Raw genomic sequence first — 15,397 nt, 5'->3', positions numbered from 1 at the left:
GTTAGGCTGGCACTTTTTCTGCTCCTTTTATTTAGTAAAATAAAATAAATTAAAAGTGGGACCAAATTCAGAGCTAGTACCGTAAAGTAGGGGTGTTAATAATTTAGGTTTTGTAGGTTATTTTATAAACTTTGTACCATATTAATTTATTAGTTATTCTATTATATATAATTAAATTTGGCTTTTCGAAACCGTCTCAATCATATCAGTTTATCTTTGGTATCGGTACGATTTGGTTAATTTTTAATATTTTTTTTAAATATCATATAAAATTCACCAGTAGAAGTAGAATGCAATAACATACGTTCTTTTATAGGACTTAGCAAAATTCTCTAGATATTTTTACTGTTTAAAGGGTGATGAATTAAAAAAAAGGATGATTAGAGTATAGATTCATCAACTATTCTATAACAACGTAAAAGAAATCAAGCAAAGGCAAAAAAAATATAAATCACATGAGTGAAAATATATTAACCAAGTTGGGCTCAAGAATAAAGTCTATAGAATATTAAATATTCAAAAAGATAAATCTAAATTATATGAAAAGAAACATATTCAATACATTATAGTTTGTTACTCATAATCGCTAGAATACATTTTGTCTTGCTAATAAAGATACTTGAAATAATTTAGTTTAAGTGGAAGTAGCATAATAGGTTTTAGGAATTAGTATCTTGAGCTTAATTACTTGCTGGCTTGTAATAATTTTCATAATTCCAAGGCTCAAAGAAAAATTCAATGCATTAATATTTTTAAACTTACTAGCTAAATATAATTTTCACATGTAAAATTTATTCGGTACGGTTCGGTATTTTTTCGGTTTATTTTTATAAAATAAAAAAGTTGCCCTAATTATCGGTGCAATTATAGATTTATATAAAAACTTACGGTTTCTTAAAAAGAAATCTAAAAATCGGTTCCGCGTGATACTCGATCGATTTAGTCGGTTTTCGAATATCCATTGACACTAGAAAGATGAAGTTGTGAATGAGATATATTATAATTTTCCTACTTTTTATACGAATCAATGGAATTATTTCACATTGCTCAAATTGGCTGATATTTTTTTATTTTTTATTCGGTGTCCGGTACTAAAGTTTTTCTCCGTCCACTTTCGATTTAGAACTCAAACCCAAACCTCTAAATTCTAATTAAAGAGAAGACATGTGATGCTTGCTCAGTTGGTAAAGCACTTCCATCCACGATCGTTAGGTCCTAGGTTCGAGTCATGCTGGATGTGTAGTGTGAAAACACTATAAATACTCTTAAATTGGGACAAAATTTAAAAATTACAAAAAAAAAAAAAAAAAAAAAACTACTACTCTATCACAACTTTGGATACTTTTTATGCTTTTGAGTTAAACCCACACCCTTGGGTCCTGCACCCTAGCCTTTGTTGGATACTTGGGATTACTAATAAAGAAAAATGTACGTGAAAAAAACAGTTCTTATCCATAATAGATTGTCACTATCCTATTAAGTATTAACATTTGTAAGCAATCAATTGTGATTACAAATTTTCAAGTATTATTAAGCATGGAAATTTTGGTCTGTAATTATTTATATCTTTAAAATAATAATGTTATAAAATAAAGACTGTAAAGTAAATAAATCGAAGACAAGTATAGAGGGAGATTGATATTTTTATTTAACTTCAAACTAATGTACATAATGAACTGAATTCTCCTCTATTTATAAAAAAAAGGAAGTTGTTGTGTAAGTTGCTTGTAAGCTGCTACTCTAAGCTGGTGTATAAGCTGTTTGTAAGTTGTTATTGTACCAGATATAGATAATCTTCTACCAGAGGTAATATTTATCCATAATAGAGTACCGAAAGGATAAGCTTCTTCAAGAGGCTTATTTTCAATAGAGTACTAAATAGATAAATATATTTATGGCGGAGTCCCATATGGATAAGTTTTTTCATGAAGCTTATTTATAACAGAGTACTAAATGAACATCCATAATATAATATATTTATAACACTCCCCCTTGGATGTTCATTAAAGATATTGTGCCTCGTTAAAACTTTACTAGGAAAAATCCAGTGGAAAAAATCCAAGTGAAGGAAAAAGAGTATACATATTTAGTAATACGCAATTCTAACTGCCTCATTAAAAACCTTACAAGAAAAACCCCATGGGAAAAACCTTATTAAGGAAAAAAGAGTACAACACGTATTTCACTCCCCCTGATGAAAACCTTGTTCCAAATATTTGAGTCTCTGCATTCCAATCTTGTATACCATCTTCTCAATAGTTGAAGTTGGCAAAGTGAACAAATCTGTTGGATTGTCACTCGAACGGATTTGTTGCACATCGATGTCACCATTTTTCTGAAGATCATGTGTATAGAATAGTTTTGGTGAAATGTGCTTCGTTCTATCTCCTTTTATAAATCATCCTTTTAATTGGGCTATGCATGTAGCATTATCTTCGTATAATATTGTGGTTTTTTTATCATATTCCAACCCATATTTTTCTCGAATAAAATGAATCATAGATCTCAACCATACGTATTCCCTACTTGTTTCATGAATAACTATAATCTCAATATGATTTGAAGAAGTAACAGCAATAGATTACTTTGTGAAGCGCCATGATGAACTATCTTGATATAAACCAGCATCATCAAGATGAACTATCTTGATTTCATAATCTAAAAAGTATGCTCTTAATTGAGAAATGCAATTTCAAATGCCAAACTGCAGGTCGACAATAAACACACATATAACCATCTCATATATGCATCTATAAATAGTTCACATGATAGGTGAATAGGCCCATATTCACCTTTTATATATTCCAGAATTCAGGGATTTTAGTCTCAACTTTAGCTGGTATAATCAATTTATTATGAGAACAAGCAACACAAGAGAATTCTTGAAGAATCTTATAGTTCTTTAGTATATGCTTATCTGAATTCTCAAATAGCTCATTTAAAAATGGCAAATAAAAACTTCAAGTTTATCATGGCCTGTGCTATCTCTAAGTAAACTTCTGGTTTACTATGGCATAAACTTTTGTATCAGTAAACTTCTGATTTACTGTGGCTACTTTTGTATCAGTAAATTTTTGGTTTACAGTAGCTACTTTTGCCTCAGTAAAACTTTTGGTTTACTGTGACTGCTTTTGCATTAGTAAGCTTTTTGTTTACTGTGATACATGATATAGTACAAATTAAAGAATAAGGCGGGTCACTTCTCACATACATATTATTTTACCCCCTATGATTGTGGAAACATGAAAATTTTCAATCTTCCAGTCAATTGTAGTCTCAATATGATTGCCATTTATTAGTAAACTTCAGGTTTACTACAACATATATTTTGATCATAATCATATAATATGAATAGCATATTTGTATATAAACTCTTCGAGAGCCTTCATTTATTATCCATAATCTAATATTTATCCGACACTACTGGTGTCATGTGTCTTTTAAACAAACAGTTAGATCTTCAGGAGCTTTTGATAAGTTTTGTACTACCAAATATTGTTCAGACACTTCTGGTGTCATGAGAGAAAATCATAATCAAATGAATAATATAAAGACAATTCTAAATGTATAAATGACGAAAATTTAGAATTTTAATATATTTTTTACCACTACATAATATTTTCCCGCTTCAAGAGGAAATTTTAATTATTTACTACTTCAGGAGAAATCTGAAATCTGAAATATTGAGAATATATTCTCTCAATCGTATTACCTTTTTCTGGAGGTGAATCGTAATATATTTACATCAAGAGTGCATTCATCTTTAATATTGTCACATTTACTTAAGGAAATTGATTAATATTATCAAAAGTTCTCTTCCTTCGGGAGATAGAACATAATTATCTGAACGTGCATAATCACATCAAATTGTGATGTTTTGAACCTCTTTTAAGATATTTGCTACTTCAGAAACAAATTGAGGTATGAATATAATATAGAGAATTTTCTCTAATTTATCTTCATTGTAACCATAGCAAGCATAAATTATCACTTATGGTGGTCATAGATATATAACACTTCTGGTGGTTAACACAATTTAGTTACAATGAGATATATGAAATATAGCTGCTTCTGGTGGTCATACTCTGCTGGAGTTCAAGTGAACCATGAAGCTAAGTCATAACGAGACTTAGGAAATATTACCACTGTTGGTAATTATATATTTCTCATAAAACTATGTTGGAGTTTAGATGGATATGACATTGTTATTCACTTTGTAATCTTTTATGGAGGTGACAACATGATGAAAACAAGTATATAAAAAAATAGTTGTTATATGCTAATACGTATACAGAGCACGTAACATAGCAAGTTGATTCAATATCCATTGTATTCTTAGCCTTCAAATTTGTATTTCAAATCACAATATACATGCAAGTCATGCATCACTAGTTGCTTAGAATTAGCACGTGATTGACATAGATAATAAACATAATTTTTCAAGCTCATGAAGGAAATTAAATTAAAATTATAAATTAATAAGTCTTATCTTTGAGAAATGACATCAGAAGGATTTCATCTCTTCATAGAGTTGGAAATTAACAAAACCAACATGTTGTTCACCACTCCAAGGATATAATTTTCCTCAAAATGCTTTGAATAAACTCGATTTGACCACGCACAAGGGCAGTATGTTGCCTCACAGTCAAGTAGTAATGATGAAATTAGAGACTCATGCTGATAACATGTTATAAAATAAAGGTTGTAAAGTAAATAAATCGAAGACAAGTATAATGGGAGATTGATATTTTTATTCAACTTCAAACTAATGTACATAATGAACTGAATTTTCCTCTATTTATAGAAGAAAGGAAGCTGCTACTGCAAGCTGATGTGTAAGCTGGCGTGTAAGCTGCTTAAAAGTTGCTACTCTAAGCTGCTTGTAAGCTGCTACTGTACCAGATATAGATAATCTTCTACCAGAGGTACCGAAAGGATAAACTTATTCAGGAGGCTTATTTCCAATCGATAAATAGATAAACATATTTACGGCGGAGTTTTATATGGATAAATTTTTTCAAGAAACTTATTTACAACAGAGTACTAAATGAATATTCATAATATAATATATTTATAACAAAAAAATATTTCTATGAGGTAAGAAGTATGTATTCTATTCTACTTATATATAAGCCACACTTTGAGAAGCTTTGTAGTAACGTGTGCTCAGCTGTTGGCTTAAAAGTTGGCCTTGGTCCCAGGAGGATAATTCTGTAATTGGATAAAAAAGATTTTATGACTGTAGTGACCAATTTATCCTTTAGCTTAGGTTGTGAGCATACTGTTTTGTCACAAATAACAAAAAAGATTCCCCTCCAAAATAGTGGGGCCCTTCCCAAAACAACTCTACGCTCTTCTTTGGATCCTCATTTTCCACGTGCCCTTACAAGAGGATAAAGTATTTTTAGATTAATCTTGTAAAATTCCATCTAGATTAATTGTGAACTTCCGTTAACTCACTTAGTTTATAAACAATTACTACTAAATTAACCTATTTCCTCGAGGAACTTTTTTAAAAAAACTTGTTTTCTCTTTGACCGAGCAAATGACCCTCTTATTAATAAAATTGATTCTACAAAAATCACTTTGTGTTATTTTTACAAGATTCATAGTATTATTTTAACGAATCTCCTATCAAAATATCATACAAATACAATAACATTTGTAATGCATTACAAAATCTTTCTTGCCCCTTGAGTATTGTAAATATATTTGCAAATACAAAGTGGCTATTTTGCTAGTAGTTATAAATCTAAGGCCCAAATACCTAGACAACCTTTTAAATTTGGTTGCAGTTTCCATTTTAACACTTTAATTAAAGCTTGTACTTATTAAACACTTCAACGTCATATAAATTATTCCTATTGAACACGCCTGATGATGTGGCAAAAAGAGTGTCTCACCTCTCTTTAGACGCGTGAAGTAATACCAAAATTATTTTTTTTTCTTTTGTTTTATTTAAGAAAAGCATCGTTTTACATTCTTCTTCTTCCTCCTCCTCTCCGAGCCACCATTCCCACCATAATTTCCTCACACCGACCATAAAACTCCTTCACGCCACGAAAACACTGTAAAATTCAGCAGTGACGGCTACAGATTAAATGTCCATTTCAGTAGTTTTAATGAAAAAATAAATTGCACCGTGAAATTCATTAGTTAAATTGTGAGCAGATGACCTGAGACAGTCAAAATAAACTGCAACGTGAAACCCGAGACAACAGAGATAGCAGTGGTGGCGGCAATTGCAGTCACCTCTTGACGGTGGCGTTTTTGGCTTGAGCTTTGCGGCTTCTTTTTTGGAGAAATTTTACCTTAATTGCTGTCTTCTTTCTCTTGAGATCCGTTCAATAGATTGGATCTCGGATTCTTCAGACGCCATGTTTGAATGCTTGGAAGTTTCTTTTAGATTGAAATTTTAGGAATATGAGATTAACAGTACGATCATTTTGCTTCTCGGTTTAACTGGAGAAGATAGTGTTCATGGCGGCTATTGGTGGGAGGCAATAGAACCGGTGGGGAAATGCAGAAAAGACAATAGAATTATTGGGGGAATTTATGTATAAAATAAATCTTTTTTATTTTCAAAACTTCTTTTTGACTATTTGGGCCCAAATGCCACGTGTCTCCCTCTTATTTGTCATTTTGCTAAGTCATTCATGTGTGAATTACACGCACTTTATTATTTTTACTTGTTATGAGTAAAGTGTTCAATAGATCCACTTTATATAATATTAAAGTGTTTAATAGAAAAAGCGCTAAGTTAAAGAGTCAAAATAGAAACTAGAGCTAAGTTTAAGGGGTCGTATACCTATTTGGTCTAAATCTAAACTAAATTAGCAGTGATTATCTATTTTTTATTTCTAGAGAAATTTTTTATAATTGTCTCAAGTTAATATCATAAGTTCACAGAACAAGCAAGATGATCTTATAATATAAGTAGACAAACTAATAAAATAAACTTGTAAGTGCATAAGCTAACTATCAGAATGACTTGGCGAAACTAACCGGCAAATAACTTGTGTATTTGTGTTTGAATAACCATAAACAACTATCATTGTTTACCCGAAAAAATCAGATAACGTTAAATTTATGCATGGTTCTAAGGATACGTGATACCCTTTGATACAAGATAGCAATACGAGTATTCTTGACTATGAGAATGGAAATACAGAAAGAATGAGTAAGATGAAGTAAAATAAATACAAGGAGAAATCTTTGTATATGAGAAAAGATTTTTTGTTCCAGTGTATTGTGTGTGTCCATAGCTTACAAGGATCCCCCTCTTTTATAATAGAGGGTCATTACTTTATTTATAACAAGAAATAATAAAATAAAGCATATAGTGGAGGCTCCATGATGATTTGTCTCTTTCTCGATTCCCGCCAAAATTCTCTCTCTTGGTGCGGTTGTAACGACTCTTGTCTGTGAGCTCGATAATGGCTCGAACTCGTTACTGGGTCGAGCCCTTCGGTATTGGCTTGAGTTCGATCTTCGAGATGGGCGTGGCGTATTTTTGACCTCGAAGCAATGCCTTGCGGATCGATTTGGTCACTGGCTCGATAAGATTATCGAGCCGACTCCTCGAGCAGCCTTCGGACTCGGGGCTCGTTTGTACTGTCTTCGGAGCTCACTCCCAAAATTTCACTCCGGTTTCTTGCTACTCGAACTCGATCGAACGTAGGGAGGCCAAAATCTATTTTGACCGTATACAGATAGTCCCCTCGTTTCTTATGAAGGATGCGCTGAGAATCGATATGATTTTTGATGGTTCGATCGGGTTATAAGCTGACGCTTTAACAGGGATCGATTATGACGTATGTGATAGCTGTCCCATCGATTTATCCTTTCAAGGTATTTAATGCTTGTTAGATGGTAGTCGGCCACCTTTGATATTGAACCGTCATGATGCGAGCCTATAAATAACCGTTCCATATAACATTTACCACTTTTATGCCTTCACTTTGCCAAATTTTCTTATCCTTTCTCTTTATTTCGTCTATTGCAGAGCCATCTACACCAGAGTTTTGGTGTCGTCAATTTTTCACTTTCCTTTGCCTTTCTTCCTCTCATATCAATGGCCAAAACTTCGAAAACTGTACCTCATAAGGAGAAAGCTTCTTCTTCACGGTCATCCGACGACAAGGCGCCGGTGGAGCCGTCCACCTATGACTATGTTCCCGGCCAGTGTACTCTGAAAATCGATTTTAAGGTTGAGAATCCTTCATCTGTTCCGGATCGATGCGAGCACGTGTCGATGTACATGTGCTCTATAATGGAGGGACATCTCGAGGCCATTAGGAAAGACTGCAACTGGGGTTCCGAGGTTGTGTTGTAAATTTCATCCCCTGAAGAGAGCGTCATCACCCATGTGGAAGGTTTTTTAAGTGTTTACACTTATCCCTTCACGTTGGGTCCCGTCGACCCGGTGATCATTAATTTTTGCAAAAGATATCAGGTCACCCTCAGTCAAATTCATCCTCTTTATGGCGTATGATAATCCTACTTCTCTTCTTCTCCATCAAAGCCGGGGGGCTGGATTTTTCCTTGAATCACCTCATACGATTGTATCGGCTTCAAATCTTTTGAGGACTAATCAGACTTCATCGTCGGGCATCAAAGGCTTTGATGTCGAGCATCGGCAAAGACAAGGATCGGGGTTGGGTGGGCCATTATATTCGGGTGAGGACCCGTGACCTTATTTCGGAAGAGAAGATGTCGTTCCCCGAGGAATGGAATTTCGACCGTAAGTGGTTCTCATAAGACGTCGCTTTTCGTATCTTTTTCTAATTTTTTCTGATATCTTTCTCCGATATACAGCTGCCCCTTGGATGCCACAAGCGGTACCCGACCTCGAGGATTGGGTTCAGAAGTTAGCCTCGACGTCCTCTTATGCCGAACGTGCTTGGCGTGATTTGGCAAAAGGTAGATGGGAGGCCAATAATCATGGTAAGGTCTTACTTTTCGTTTCCTTCGAAGTGTTCTTTGTGCTCCATTAGTTACCGATTTCCTTTCATGCAGGTGTAACCAAGGATGCCGCTTTGAGGCCTTCGAGCGATGAAGAAGGAACCAAGTTCCCGGTCCTGGAACCGGGGAAAGATAAGAAACGAAAAGATGCCTCCCGGTCATAGGACCCCAAGCCCATAACTTGAAGGGCGCTGAGGACGGCAATTGCCCTTCTGATTAACTCGGTCCAATGACTGAGAGAAGAAGAAGAAGAAGAAGAAGAAGAAGAAGAAGAAGAAGACGATGCCTCGGTTTTGGTGATCCGATCTGCGAAAGCTATCGAGGTTACCAGAGCTCCTGAGCCGATAGTGGCTGTACCGGCCAGGGTCGGTCCTGGAATCTCGATTCTTGATCGGAGCACCCCGAGTGATTCGCTTGGGGCTATGATAGTAGGTCATTCGCCTTCCCTTCCAACCTTTTCTGAGGAGGCGTTAAAGGAAGCTCGAGAATTGAAGACCCCCGATATGGGCGGAGTCTCTAGTGTAGGGGACCCTTTTCGGGATTGCTTTACTGGAGTCGATGATGCTTCCAATATTGGTGACGCTTCTCTTCTGCTAGAAGAGGCCCAACGTTTCATTACTCGGGTAATGATTTTACTATACTTGATTTCTTTGTTCTTTTCCAAACTTGACTTGCGTTCTTTACCTACTGTGCAGGCCATTAGTAGGTTTTGAGTCAACCTTAGCTAGTATGAGGTCGAGCTTCAGAAGGTCTCAGGGGAGAGAGACGCCCTGCGGCTTCTTTCCAGCCAAAATGATGAGGTTATAAAGGACCTCCAAGCGGATTTGGCTAAGGTTCGTGAAGAAGAGGCCGAACTCGATAAGCAGGTGAGCCTCGTTTCTGTTAAAGTATGGGTTTGACTCAACTGTGGAAGTTAACTCTTCGTTGTCTCAGCTGCAGCAAAAGGTCGAAAAGATCGTGTTACTTCGGGAAGAAGTTGATCAAATCAAAGCTGAATGTAATCGGTGGAAGGAGACTATCGACTTCCTGGTTGCGGAAAAAGAAACCATTTTGACCAAATTATTATCGGCCGATGTTCAGCTTCGAAGCATCAAGCAAAAGGGTTCGACTCAAGCTAAGAGGATCGAGGAGCTTGAAGCACGGCTTGCTGAGGCCAAGGCGGAGGTTGAGTCATCAAAAATCATGGCGGATAAGTCCATTACCGTGTATCGGACTGATGCCGAGGCTTCTTAAATGGAGGCACGAGAGGCGGCAGATACTGCCGACACTCGAGCATATTGGGTTGTCGAACTTGATAAATGTAGGTCTGGGAGGGAGACCCTCAAGGAGATATACGCTCGAGATTTCAACCTTACTGAAGAGATAAAAAAGGCTAAAGAGCTCGAAGCTAAAGCTGAAGCTGAAGCCGTGTCTTCTGATGGAGATGATGATGATGATGATGGTAGCAAGAGCGGATCCGAGGACGGGGAAGAGCCTGACAGAGAAGAAAATGCCCCTGAAGATGACCAGGAAGCTTAGTTCTTATTTTTTTATGTTTGTAATCAATCATGTAGACAAGTTTGTATATAGACAACTTGGCCGACTTGCTTCTCTTTCGTGAAGACTTTATACGTGCCTTACAAATGTTTTCACAAGGATCTTAACAATTTAATCAAATTTGGACTTCGTAGTCTCTATGATTGATTGTTTTTTCAGACTCGAAGTGACATAGCCCTTAGGCTTACTAGTTGAGTTAATGATTCGAACTCGAAGAAATATAGCCCATAGGCGTAATGGTCGAGTGAGTGCTCGCTCGAACTAGAAATGAAAGTAGCCCGTAGGCTTATTATTCGTTGAGTGAGTGATTCAAACTCGAAGTAATATAGCCCGTAGGCGTAATGGTCGAGTGAGTGCTTGCTCGAACTCGTAATAAAAGTATCCTGTAGGCTTAGTCGTCGAGTGAATGATTCGAACTCAAAGTAATGTAGACTGTAGGCATAATGGTCGAGTTAGTGCTTGCTCGAACTCGTAATAAACGTAGCCCGTAGGCTTAGTCGTCGGGTGAATGATTCGAACTCGAAATAATGTAGTCTGTAGGCATAATGGTCGAGTGAGTGCCTGCTCGAACTCGAAATAAATGTAGCCCATAGGATTAGTTGTCGAGTGGTTGATTCGAACTCGAAGTAATGTAGCCCGTAGGCATAATGGTCGAGTGAGTGCTTGCTCGAACTCGTAATAAAAGTAGCCCGTAGGCTTAGTGATCGAGTTTATCTTAATTCTGACTTATAATAAATCTCCAAATATAGGAATTTTTCTTGGATCCAAGATATCGGTAAAGATGAGGACTTTCTCTGCAAGTCATTATACATGTGTTCATGTTTCGCGTCCGTGTTCGGGCCAACTACATGAGCATGGTTCGTTTTGACCATTTTGGCCCTTATAACCTTTCCTATTGGAACCCCGTTGTTGCAAAATAACTTTCTTGCATCAGAACTTGATATATTTGAGGACAAATGCCCCCTCAGTATTCGAGGTCGATTGTACAGAGGCCTCAGATAATGTTGTAAGTGCAGCACGATCATTGGTTGCCTCATTAAAAACCTTGCCAAAAAATCCATTTGGGATAAAACCGGTCTAAGAGAAAAAGAGTGCAACGCGTGCTTTCAAGCGAAGGATCCATCTTAGCTCTTGTTCAGACTTCTACATGGGTCAGTTTTGAAATGTAAATGAATATGGAAGGGTCGTACCTTAGCAGTAGTATCGTTTTAGATGGGTCACATTCCAACTGCTTGATAGCTGTTTGCCGTTTATAATGCCGAGCATGTACGATCCCTTTCCGACATTCTCGAGAACCTGATATGGTCCTTCCCAATTTGGTCCTAGTTTTCCTTCGTTCGGATTTCGGGTATTGATGGTGACTTTTCTTAACACTAGGTCCCCGGGCTTGAAATGGCGGAGCTTGGTTCTTCGATTATAATATCTTTCGATTCGCTGCTTTTGGGCGGCCAATTGGATGAGAGCAGTTTCTCGTCTTTCGTCCGATAATTCGAGGCTGGTATTCATAGCCTCGTTATTCGATTCTTCCATCGTGAATCGAAATCTGGTACTGGGTTCACCGACTTCGACTGACATCAATGCTTCGGACCCATATACTAAGGAGAATGGGGTCGCCCCCGTACTGGATTTTGACGTTCTCAAATATGCCCAAAGGACTTCGGGCAGGATTTCTTTTCATTTTCCTTTAGTGTCGTTCAACCTCTTCTTTAGGTTTTGAATGATAGTTTTGTTCATTGATTCAGTCTGTCAGTTCCCACTGGGGTGGTATGGTGTTGATAGTATCCTTCTTATTTTGTGATCTTGGAAGAATTTTGTTACTTTGCTGGCAACGAATTATTTTCCATTGTCACATACTATTTCGGCGGGTATCCCGAATCGGCATACGATATGATCCCAAATAAAGTCTATAACTTCTTTCTCTCTTATTTTCTCGAACGCCTGCGCTTCAACCCATTTAGAAAAATAGTCAGTCATAAATAAAATAAATTTGGCATTACCTGGGGTAGATGACAGAGGGCCGATGATATCCATTCCCCATTTCATGAACGGCCATGGGGATAGGATTGAGTGAAGTTGCTCTCCGGGTTGATGGATCATTGGCGCAAACCTTTGACATTTGTCACATTTACGAACAAATTCCCTTGCATCTTTGCCCATATCGATCCAATAATACCCTGCTCTGATTATTTTTCGAACTAATGTATCAGCACCAGAGTGATTCCCACATGTGCCCTCGTGCACTTCCCATAGGATGTAATCGGTACCTCCCGGACCCAAGCATACTGCCAACGGTCCATCGAATGTCCTTCGATATAGCGTTACATCCGAAGCCAACGTGAATCGAGCAGCTTTAGTTCGTAGGCCCCTAGAATCTTTAAGGTCCGATGGGAGCTTTCCGCTCTTTAAGTATTCAATATACTTATTTCTCCAATCCCAGGTTAAGCTTGTAGAATTTATCTCGGCGTGACCTTCTTCGATTACCGATCTCAAAAGTTGAACGACAGTCCCCAAGCTCAAGTCATCTTCCTCGACCAACGATCCCAAATTTGCAAGTGCATCGGCCTTATTATTTTGTTCTCGTGGAACATGCCGTAAAGTCCATTGTTTGAAATGGTGCAAAGTGACAAGCAGTTTGTTTAAATACCTTTGCATTCTACCTTCTCGAACTTCGAAGGTTTTGTTTACTTGACTCACCACCAGCAAGGAGTCACATTTGGCTTCAATGAATTCTGCTCCCAAGTTTTTAGCTAGCTCGAGACCTGCAATCATGGATTCATACTCGGCCTCGTTGTTAGTCAACCTGGTAGTTTTAATGGATTACCTAATAGTGTTACCTGAGGGTGGTTTCAAAACTATTCCTAGCCCGGACCCCTTCACGTTTGAAGCCACGTCCGTAAAAAGGATCCATACCCCCGATGATGTACCCAATTTCAATAGGAGTTCTTTTTCGACTTCGGGTACGAGGGTTGGCATGAAATCGACCACGAAGTCTGCTAAAATTTGAGACTTGATGGCCGTACGGGGTTGATATTCGATATCGTACCCACTGAGTTCGACGACCCTTTTGGCCAATCAGCCTAATAGTTCAGGCTTGTGCAAAATATTACGAAGCGGGTAAGTGGTTCATACGCATATGGGGTGACATTGAAAGTACAATCTTAACTTTCTAGAGGTGTTTATCAGTGCAAATGCCAATTTTTCTAGGTGCGGATATCTAGTTTTTGCTTTTCCTAATGTCCGACTTATATAATAAACGGGAAATAGTGTACCTTGCTCTTCTCGAACTAGGACACCGCTTACGACGATTTTCAATACTGCCAAGTACAAGAAAAGTTTTTCGTCTGTTTTTGGAGTGTGAAGTAGTGGTGGGCTCGATAGATATCATTTTAGTTCCTCTAATGCTCGTTGGCATTCCGGAGTCCAAGCAAAATCGTTCTTCTTTTTGAGGAGAGAGAAAAATTTGTGACTTCGATCTGATGATCTCGAAATAAATCAGCCTAAGGCTGTAATCCGCCCCGTTAGCCTTTGTACAACTTTCATGTTGTCCACGATGGTGATATCTTCGATGGCATTGATTTTATCGGGGTTAATCTCGATTCCCCGATTTTGACACCATGAAGCCAAGGAACTTGCCCGAACCGACCCCGAAAGTATATTTTTTGGGGTTGAGCTTCATGTTGTATTTCCTCAAAATCTCGAACGTTTCCTGCAAATGGGTCAAATGGTCCTCTGCACGCAGGGACTTAACTAGCATGTCATCAATATAAACTTTCATTGATTTACCTATTTGTTCTTCGAACATTTTATTTATTTGGCGTTAGTAAGAGGCACCTACATTTTTTAGCCCGAAGGGCATCACATTATAACAATATGTTGCATATTTGGTGACAAATGAAGTCTTTTCCTAGTCCTCGGGGTTCACATGGATTTGATTATACCCGGAATAGGTATCGAGAAAAGTGAGGATCTCGTGGTCGGCCGTGGCATCGATCATGCGATCGATGTTGGGTAGCAGAAAGGAATCTTTAGGGCATGCTTTATTCAAATCCTTATAGTTCACACACATTCTAAGTTTGTTCCCTTTTTTAGGCACTACAACTACATTGGCTAACCATTCGGGATATTTCACCTCCCGAATGGACCCTATCTTGAGAAGTTTGGTTACCTCGTCCTTTATGAATGCGTGTTTTTCCTCGGACTGGGGTCTTCTCTTTTGCTTCACTAGTCTGAACCTAGGGTCCAAGCTTAGCCGATGCGTCATTATGTCCGGTGGGATCCCTGTTATATCTAAATGGGACTAGGCAAAACAATCAATGTTATCGATAAGAAATTGAACAAGTTTCTTCCTGAGTTCGGGGCTCAACCCCGTTCCCAAGTATACCTTTCGATCGGGCCAGTGCTCGATTAGTGTGACTTGCTCTAGTTTCTCAATTGTTGATTTAGTGGCGTCAGAGTCATCGGGAATCATGAAAGATCGAGGGACCCTCTGATCATCATCTTCTTTGATTTCTGGTTATCTGGCTGGGTCGAAGCCGACATCTGTGATTGCTATTTGGTGTCCCGTTCTCCTTCTGAGCCTGATCCTTTTATCGGCGAAGGCGAGGATATTGATTTCACTTCCTCGATGGCGAACATTTTTTTTGCGGCCGGTTGTTCTCCATACACTGTTTTGACACCTCTCGATGTTGGGAATTTGAGGACCTGGTGTAGGGTCGAAGGTACAACTCTCATGTGTTGGATCCATGGCCTTCCGAAAAGGGCGTTGTGTCTCATATCGCCTTCGATCACATGAAACTTTGTTTCCTGGATGGTTCCGGCCACATTTATTGATAGGATTATCTCGCTTTTGGTGGTTTCACATGCCATATTGAATCCGTTTAGAACCAGAGTTGCGGGT

Source organism: Nicotiana tomentosiformis, chromosome 6, assembly GCF_000390325.3.
Source record: "Nicotiana tomentosiformis chromosome 6, ASM39032v3, whole genome shotgun sequence".
Classification (NCBI taxonomy): Eukaryota; Viridiplantae; Streptophyta; class Magnoliopsida; order Solanales; family Solanaceae; genus Nicotiana; species Nicotiana tomentosiformis.
This window is presented reverse-complemented; position numbering follows the sequence as displayed.